Source organism: Hipposideros armiger, unplaced genomic scaffold (assembly GCF_001890085.2).
Source record: "Hipposideros armiger isolate ML-2016 unplaced genomic scaffold, ASM189008v1 scaffold_162, whole genome shotgun sequence".
In the NCBI taxonomy this organism is placed as follows: Eukaryota; Metazoa; Chordata; class Mammalia; order Chiroptera; family Hipposideridae; genus Hipposideros; species Hipposideros armiger.
This window is the reverse complement of record NW_017731512.1, coordinates 190,248-199,959: the sequence shown is the minus strand read 5'-3', so window position 1 is coordinate 199,959 and position 9,712 is coordinate 190,248. Positions and strand designations below refer to the sequence as shown.

At 35.1% G+C, this 9,712-nt stretch overlaps 1 pseudogene; it reads right to left on the bottom strand.

The window, feature by feature from the left end:
- Nucleotides 1–4,308: 4,308 nt before the first annotated feature.
- On the bottom strand, nucleotides 4,309–4,572 carry LOC109387552 (ATP synthase subunit f, mitochondrial pseudogene; annotated as a pseudogene).
- Between the last annotated feature and the right edge of the window lie 5,140 nt (nucleotides 4,573–9,712).

Sequence of the window (9,712 nt, the reverse complement as noted above, 5' to 3'; positions counted from 1 at the left end):
GGGGCACAGAATACTAAGTGCAGAAGATACCCTTGGCGAAATTGACCCATTCATTCTAATGGGAGGGATACTGTCTGCCTTCATCTCCAAAATGGAGCTGACACAATGATCTATGCTGGGTGGTAACTCAGATTTCCAGGTTTTCAAGATTGCGTGTGTTTCCTCTAGTGTCACTTGGAGAAACTGTTTCTGTTCAAGATAAGATAAGATAAAGGGGTGGGGGGGAGTGGGGTGTCACCTAAACCACACAAGGACAGATGAGCTGTGCTGGAGTTCAGAGCAAAACTAATTATTCTGAGTTATCTTACTCCAAATATTAAAGTGAGGTGAGTTTTATAAAGTTAGGCAGGATAATAGAGATGAATAACTCTGGAATGGGTTTCACAGTTCTTTCTTTGGCTTAATGGAATTTTCATAAATACACTTCCTTTGCATTTTGAATCTGAATTTGTACTGGGCATTTTATGTAAGTTAATGATAGGTTGAAATGCAGTTAATATTCATTAGTTACCTTAATTCTTATCAGTTTGAAATAGCTTTATATTGTTCTGGATTTATCTTGGTTTCCGTCTCTTCTCTTGCGCTCATATTCAAGATGATGGTAGATATCTTATTGCTGCTGCTTCCACAGAATCTTGTTTTTTATCTTTTCTCTATAGCTGGTTCAAAAGTAGAAAAAGACTTAGGATTAGTCATTTAGTATGGTGATTTTTATAAATCTCCTCTAATTTCCCCTTTGCCTGCTATTCCTTTAGTTTGCCATGCTAAATGAATTCCTGTTTTCTCAGCCAGTTTGTGGCTCTGGTTGCTACACTTTTCATCCTTGCTCTGATGTCCCGTCCCTCCGTTAAAGTGTACTTGCTCTTCTTTACTTGTTCCCTTTTAAGGCTGTTTTCCATCTGTCCTTGTTTTCTTGCCCCATATCATTTTTGTGCTTACTATTTTTTAAACTGAAAATATTGGCCAAGGATTCTGGCTATCTTCATGAATCTCTCCAAAATCTACTTGTGGCAGATTTAGTTTTTCACAAAAGAACAAGTTGATAGTCTTTGATATCACCAGATAGCTTTTTAGTCTTTCTTTCTGCCAAGTACCTCTAGTTTTCTTCCAAAGTTTCATTTTTCTTTCTCTTTTGGGAAAGAACCTATTGGCATAAGGTCTTGTTTTGATTTAAAATGAGAATATTGCATTAGTTACATAATTGGGTTCACCGAGCCGGTAACTCCACTTGTGACAGTAGGACATTGAAATAGCCTTGTTAAATGAGGCTTTCAGCATTCCTCCCTTTGTCTCTTCCTGTATTTTGATGACAGCTCACAGGGTGGAGCTCTTTATGTTAATGATGAAATATTTTACAGAGGGGTTAGTTTCCACTCTCAGATAGCATTTGATATCACATTTGTTATTGTTTTAAACATTCTACTTGCCTCAGTAATACTGACACATTCCGTAATTAGACAAGGCCTTGGGCTATGTCAAGAGGGTCGTAAAATCAATTATTTTGACAAGAAAGGCATTTTTATGGTCATTTTTTGTCATTTAGTGTTTGCCAGCATTTTTGAAGGAGTTGTAAATTATCATCTAGATTGAAACACATTTCCTTGAACTTTACTTACATTTGTGAATGTAGAATCATTTAAGTCAAGGAGAGCAAAAAGGTAGGTTGTGTTTTAGGGAGAAGTCATATTTCTGCCTAAAGGTGAAGGGCTAGAGGGAAGAATTTTGAATATAGTTCCTGTTCATCAGAGTTTTCCTTCAGTAGGATCATGGTAGAAGTAGCCTGAGAGATCCAGAATGGGAGTGACTTTATTTGAGGGGTTGGGGGTTAGAAGAGAAGTTTGAAATAGGGTTGGGCACAGAGATTGGAGGTGAAGTGGAAAGCCAGAGTTAGGAGTGTAATAATAGGATCAGGCTGGGGAGAACCAACAGACCATAGGAGGTGGCAGTAAGGAACAACGCAGAGTGAAAGGGAAGTTTGTACTTTAAGGAGGCAAAACAAAAGGAAGAGGATGGAGCAGAGGAATAAAGTACCAACCTGCCTAAGACGCAAGACTGTTGCTTTAGTTTAAAGATGGTTGCTGTAGTTTAAAGACTGTTGCTGTAGTTTAAAGATGGTTGCTGTAGTTTAAAGACTGTTGCTGTAGTTTAAAGACGGTTGCTGTAGTTTGAACCGTCCCATAGACAAGCTGAAAGCCATTTTTGTTTAATTTGTTAATCCTTGGAACTGCTGGAGAGGGCACGGGTATAATGATGTAAGGAGTCACTTTGTAATGCGTTATGTGTTAGTATTCAATGCACACATTTACTTTCCAAATATATTGATTTGTCATATGTATTCCATTTTCCATTAACTAAATGTAAATTTTTAAATGTTCATATAGTATTTATTCAATGATTATATTATTGAGTGCCAGCAATATGCCGGGCTCCTACATCTCAGAAAAAGGGAGTGAGAAATGTAAAAATCTAGCCTATTCTATTGCTGGGTAAACAAAGGAATGAGTTCAGTATAAGGTGGAAGTTGCATTGGATCATATGTGATTTTCCACAAGTAGATATTTTGAAGCACAGAGTAGCTACCTTTCTCACATTAGGGTAGAAAGTCATAGCAACATTATAAGAAAAGCTGAAAATCCTGCTAAAGTAACTTCTTTGGGAGAAAGTAGTGGTGTAATAATTAAGAACGCAAATTCTTAATTTGTCAGACGTAGGCATCTTTTTCTTTTTGGTTAATTTTTACCCCCTGTTTTAAGTTCTTCCCTATTCTGAGATCATGAAGATAATCTGTATAAAATTCTGGAAGCTTTATTATTTGCCTTTCACATGTAGATTTATAACCCATCTGTATATAATTTTTGTGTATGATGTGCTGTAGGTCTCAAATTTAATTTTTTTCTGAATGTATTATATATCTAGTTCTCCTAGTAGCATTTGTTGAAAAGGTAGTTTTTCTCCTGCATTGCTACTTTTGTTGTAAATCAAGTGTATTAATATATGTGCTAATCTTTGTTCTGTGTCATTGGCCCATTTGTCTATTCATGAGCCATTACCACATTGTCTTATTGTAGCTCTATAGTAAATCCCGTTTTCCCATCTAGTTTTTAGAAATTGTCTTGGCTATTCTTGGCTCTTACATGAATTTTAGAATCAGCTTGTCAAGTTCTGAAAAGAAAATCTGTTGGAATTTGAATTGAAACTGTATTGAACCTAGAGATCCCTTTGGGGAGTTATTGTCTTCTCATCTAGGATCGCAGTGTATTGCTTAGTTTACTTAGGTCTTTGTTAATTTCTATTAATGAAGTTTTATAATTTACTAGTTTTTTCTGTAGTCTTACATTACATAGTTTTTTTTTATAACTTTTAATTTGCTCTAATTTCAATTTTCAGAAGAGTTGCAAGAACAGTACTTTACAAAAATCCCTGTGTACCCTTCACCCAGATTCCTTAAATGGAAACATTACTACCTTTTCTTTATCTTTGTCCCTTTTTTTAAAAAAAAGATTGTATTGGGGAATTGGGGAAGAGAACAGTGTTGGGGAACTGGGGAAGGGGAACATTGTGTTTTTCAAGGACCCATCAGCTCCGAGTCAAGTTGTTGTCCTTCAGTCTTTATTGTGGAGGGCACAGCTCAGCTCCAAGTTTAGTCGCCATTGTCAACCTAGTTGCTGGGGGTGCAGTCCACCGTCCCATGTGGGAGTTGAACCAGCAACCCTGTTGCTCAGAGCTCGCTCTCTCTCTCTCTCCATCCCCTGACACAGAACTTTTTGAATGTAAGTTTCAGACTTACACCTCTACTGCTCAGCCCTTTCAGTGTGTATTTCCTAATGACAAAATAATTCTCCCATGTGACCACAGGCAACACTTATCAATAGTATCATTTAAAGTTTGCAGACTTTATTTGGCAATCATGAATTGTCCAAAATATATCAATCATAGCGGAAGTAAATCCAGGATCATGGGTTGCATTCAGTTGTCATGTCACTTCAGTCTCCTGTCATCTAGAACAGTTCCTTGTCTTCCTTTGTGTTTCATGACCTTCAAATTTTTGAATAATTTATGCTAGTTATGTTGTATGAAGTCTCTCTAGTTGGGTTTGTTTTATATTTCCTCATGATGAGATTTAGATTATATATTTTGGCAGGCATACCACAGATGTGATATGATGTACTGACCAGAGTTTTGTTTTGTTTTGTTTGCAGCAGCCCAGAACCAGTCATCTTTTATTAGGTGTTAATTATGATACAAAAATATTCAGGGGTGTTGGGCAAAGATCATGTTCAGGAATGTGCCCTCCTCACTGGGCCCTTTTCAGTGGTACTTGCATTGTTGCTCATGTTTGAGTTCCTTGTAAGAACGGCAGTAGTTGAAAAGCACATAAGCTGCCAGCACCACAGAAACCCCAGAGACGCTCCCTTTTTTCACATTGACATACTTGTTGTAATAACGGTAATAACCTCTTTGAAATGTACCAGCAATGCCTTTAGGGATGAAATCCTGTATCAGTATCCACCTTGGCAGCTCCCCTATTTTGACATCTATGAGTTTCTTCTTTAATAGTATGACTGACGCCATCTTGGAGTCTGGGATGTCTGCTCTCCAGAGTTGTGATTGGTTAAGGTGCTGTCTGCCTCCTTACAAGTAATGTTACTGTTTTCTGCATTGTAATTAATAATTATCTTTGGGAGATGCACATGTTTTAAAATTATATTTATTCCTAGGTATTTGATATTGTTTGATGCTATTGTAAATGATACTTAAAACATTCTTAACTCTTTATTATTGGTATATAGGAATGTAATTCATTTCTATACATTGATCTTATATTCCACACTTATTAAACTCATTATAATTTATCTGTAGATTTAAAAACGATTTTCTTTGTAGGCAGTCATGTCTGCAAATAAGACAGGTTTATCTATTCCTTTCCAATCTTTACATCTTTTTCTCCTTTTTCTTACTTTACTGCACCAACTAAGACCTCAAGTATAACGTTGAATAGCAGTGGTGGTAGCAGACATCCTTACTTAGTTTCTGTTTTTAAAGGAGAAGCTTTCTACGCTTAGGGATAATTGTGATTTTTTAAAATTTTCTGTAGACATTTAGATCAGATTAAGGAATTTACCCTACCTTCCTTGTTTTCTGAGGGTCTTTAAAAGAAAAATCACAATTGACTGTTGAATTTTATATTTTTAATGTTGTGAATTCTAATGATTGTGTTTTTTTTTAAAGTCAAGTTTATGGAGGTATAACTTACATAAAATAAAATTCACTTTTTTTAGGAGTACAGTTTGAGTTGTAGAATAGTTCTGTTACCCCCACAAGTTCCCTCTTTCCCCTTTGTAGTCTGTTCTATTCCCCTTTCTCAGCTCCTGACCTTATCTGATTTCTGTCATTTTAGGTTAGTTTTGCCTGTTCTACAATTTCACATAAATGAAATCTTACACTATATAGATATTTGTTTATCCATGCATCTGTTGATGGATAGTAGAATTGTTTCCAGTTTGTGACAATTACGAAAAAAACTGCTATAAACATTCAGATATAAGTTTTTGTGTGGATGTTTCTCTTGGGTAAATGCCTAGGAGTAGGATTTCCCATAGTATGGTAAGCAATATATGTGAGTTCTAGTTATTCTGCATCCTTGCTAACATTTGGTATTGTCAGTTTCTAAAATTTTAGCCTTTCTAGTGGATGTGTAGTGGTATCTCATTGTGGTTTTAATGTACATTTCTCTAATGATTAGAATGTTGAACATCTTTTCCTGTGCTTGTTTGCCATCCATAATAATTCTGAGTGCCTTTTCATTTATTTTTTTAACTATTAAAACAAAGTTGCTTTCCTGGAATAAACCAAATATGGTTGTGATATCTGGTACTTTTAATTTATTACTGGATTTGGTTTGCTAATATTATGTTTAGAATTTTTGTATCTGTTGTTTATGAATTTTCTTATCAGGGTTACTCTACCTTCAGCATGAGTTGTGGAATTCTTTGCATGAAGGCTATATAAGATGTGTCATATTAATTCCTCAACCATTTTCTTTTGAAAAAATACTCATGAAATGTATAAGAGAAGTTGAACTATGAGTATATTTTCATTTTGTGGTATAAAGATTTGTTTCTGATGCCTATTTGAATATTTCTGGAGTATAAAGGATACAGTTCGTTCCGCAAGTTATCTGTGGTGCATGCTAAACTCTTCTGTGTATGCAAATTATATCCTTGGCTTGGGGATACATAGGTGAATGGGAGTGATCCCCATCATCAGGGTGCTTCAGTTTAGTGAGAAGAACATAAGTAAATATTAGTAGTAATATTTTCTCAGGCTTTGTTGGAAGAGTGTATGTGGGATAAAGTGGGAACAAAGATGAGAAAGACTTATGGGAAGAGTTTGGGCTGAAGCAGGAGAAACCTTGGAGAAAGGTAATGCCAGAACTTTGTTCTGGAATGATTTTGTCAGAGGAAGCTATTTGAGCAAAGGTGTGGAGATCAATCAGCCTGTAGTACTTGGGGAACTTGGAGTATTTGAAAATGGATGGAGAGTGTGGATTAGAGAAAGGAGTCTAGAGAAAGTAAAGAAATTGGCATTTGCCACGCTATTAAACAAATGAAAAAAATTAAGGCAGTACGATATTCCTTCACATGCAATATACGCTTTAACTAAAAGCAGTAATAGAGTTACCCTGTATGTTAAAAGTAGGTACAACTGATGAACTGAGGAAAGATGCTGTAGACTCACTACTATATAGATGACTAGTTTTAGAACACAAATCTCAAAGTACGTTATGTTTTTCAAATTTGTACCAGGCTCTTCAATCCATTACCAGGTTTCATTGAATCTAAATTCTGCTCTATTAACCATGAATTCTAAGGTGCACCATTATTTTATCACAACCTTAAAGGAGATGCCAAGGAGTACAGTAACTATTAGGACCATTGCTCTAATTTTACACACAAGTAAAGTGATGCTGAAGGTGAAGCAACAAAGCTACCTTTGTATGGAGCAAGAAATGCCTGATGTTCAAGCTGGATTCAGAAGAGGAAGAAGCACTCGAGATCTAATTATGAACATTTGTTGGTACTGGAGTGCTCCAAAGAGTTTCAGAAGAAGGTTAACCTGTGTCTTATAGACTACAGTAAAGCCTTTGACTGCATGGATCATGAAAACCTATGGGTTGCTCTGAAAGAAATGATTGTGCTTCAGCACTTGATTGTCCTAAGGTGTAACCTGTATTGTGGACGGAAAGCCACTGTGAGGCCAGAATATAGAGAGACAAAATGGTTTCCTATAGGCAAAGGTGTCAGGGGTGCATTTTATCTGCCTATTTGTTTAATTTGCATGGAGAACATACTATACAAAAAGCTGAGTTAGACTCAGAGGAAGGAAGAGTGAAAATTGGTGGACTATCAATAACTTAAGATAGGCAGATGACACCATTTTACTGGCAGAAAGTAGCAACGATGCGAAACAACTTCTGTTGAAAGCAAACAAAGTGCCAAAGCAGAACTACATTTAAGCATGAAGAAGATAAAAATCATAACTATGGAAGAAATATACAACTTTTAACTCAGAGAATGAAGACATTGAAATTGTTAAAGATTTTACTTACCATGGTTCAGACATTAATTCAGGTGGAGACTGCAACCAAGAAGTCAAGAGAAAGCTGAGACTTGGAAGGGCAGTGATAGAGAATTAGGAAAGATCATCAGAGCAAAGATGTGTCATTTAGAGACCAAGGCTCAGGTCACCCATACCCTCATATCCTCAATTACTATGTATGCATGCAAAAGTTGCACAGTGAAGTAGGCTGATAGGAAAAAAAATGGGTTCATTTAAAATACAGTGCTGATGGAGAGCTCTACGCATACCCTGGACCACCAGAAAGATGAACAAGTGGGTCCTAGAGCAAATTAAGTCTGAATACAAAACATTGTGTTAGAGGCAACAATGACAAAACTGAAGTTGTCCTACTTTGGGCATATCATGAGAAGGCAGGTTCTTTGGAAAAGACAATAATGCTGGGAAGAATGGAAGGCAGCAGGAAAAGAAGAAGACCAAATATAAGATAGGTTGATTTCATAAAAGAAGCCATAGGCGTGAGTCTATAGGAGCTGAGCAGGGCTGTTGAGCACAGGACCTTGTGGACATCCCTCATTCATAGGGTGGCCAGGAGTTGCAGCCAAATCAATGGCACATTACCACACACACTGCTGAAAAAGAAAAAAACAACAACCCACAAAAACAAATAAGTAATGACACACCATTGATTGCTAAATGCATCTTAGTTTTAAATATGCTAGCATGTGAAAAAAGTGCATATTAGAATTGTTGAGATATATGGTATTTCATTTAATCCTCACAATAAATTTTAATTAAGTATTGCCCCCTTATAAATCACTAGTATATGTCATGTTTTTAGAGTAGTTCTTATTGAATAATCAAACCTGTCGTCGTTGACTCCTCAAATGCTTAATTATACGTACTATAATTTGGTTAATTGTTCTTTAGTATTAAACATTTAGCTTAATGCTAAGTTTTTAAATTTTTGTTTGTTTTCTTCTTTTTCTCCTCCGTTTTCTTTTCCTTCTTCCTCTTTTTTTTTTTTGTAAGTACCACTTTATAGAATATCTTCATAGGTAAACTTCTGATTATTTTCTTACGTATAGTTGCCTAGAAATAAGAATATTAGACCAAAAAATCTAAACATTCTTAAGACTCTTGATATATGCATATAGCCATGTTGCTTTTCAAAATTTCAGTACCAGTTTACATTTTTCACAACAATGCTTAGAGATATAAGTTCCACTGAAACTTCTTTAGCATTGGTTATTACAATAATTTTTTTTTCTAATTCTCTAGGCAAAAATATCTCATTTTAATTTGCATTTTCCAGACTATAAGATTGAAGACTTGATCACATTAATTTTTATAGGAGCTCATCACTGGTGTATAAGTTTCTGGCATTTTTTTGTGGTTATGAGTAAATTATAAATTAAGTACAGATATAATTATGTAAGTGTTGGAACATTTTTAATAACTAGATTTACCCCCTACAATAGCATAATAGCTATATTTTTTGTAAAAAATAATGGATGCAATTAGAAAATTTTGGAGTGTTGCATTTCTTATTTTGATCTGTGGCTCAGTTGTGGATTTTTCTAGGTAAGATTTAATGTTTTAAAGGATTAATGAACTTAATATGTATAATATTTACGACCCTGTTAATGCTGGGATAAAATTGTAATTGCTGTGAAGCCTGATTAAGTGTCTGAAAATTATTAAAATTATAATAGTTTATGCTTAAAGTGTAGTAAGATGTGCTATACTAAGTGGTAAAAAATTTTGTGACTTCAGTGATAAAATAAAGATTCTAAGATCCTTTCCTCTTGAGCTTATTCCATTAGTAAAAAGTATTCCATCAAGGAGACTGATTACTCAGCTGATTTAAGAATTAAAAAGAAAGATTCCACTCTGATCTTTTATAAGGATCTGTTTGAATACTTGTAAATTAGAAGCATTTAGGTTGAACATTAAAATTTCTTTTGAGCCACACTAACTGCTAATTATTTCTGAATGACTTTCAGCAGTATATACTTGTAGTGCATACTTGAATCATTTTTTTGGGAACAAAAATTGGATGTTCTATAATACATATTAAAATGCAGAATTTTCTTCTAGTATAATATTTCTGTCAGGGGGCTTTTATTGACAC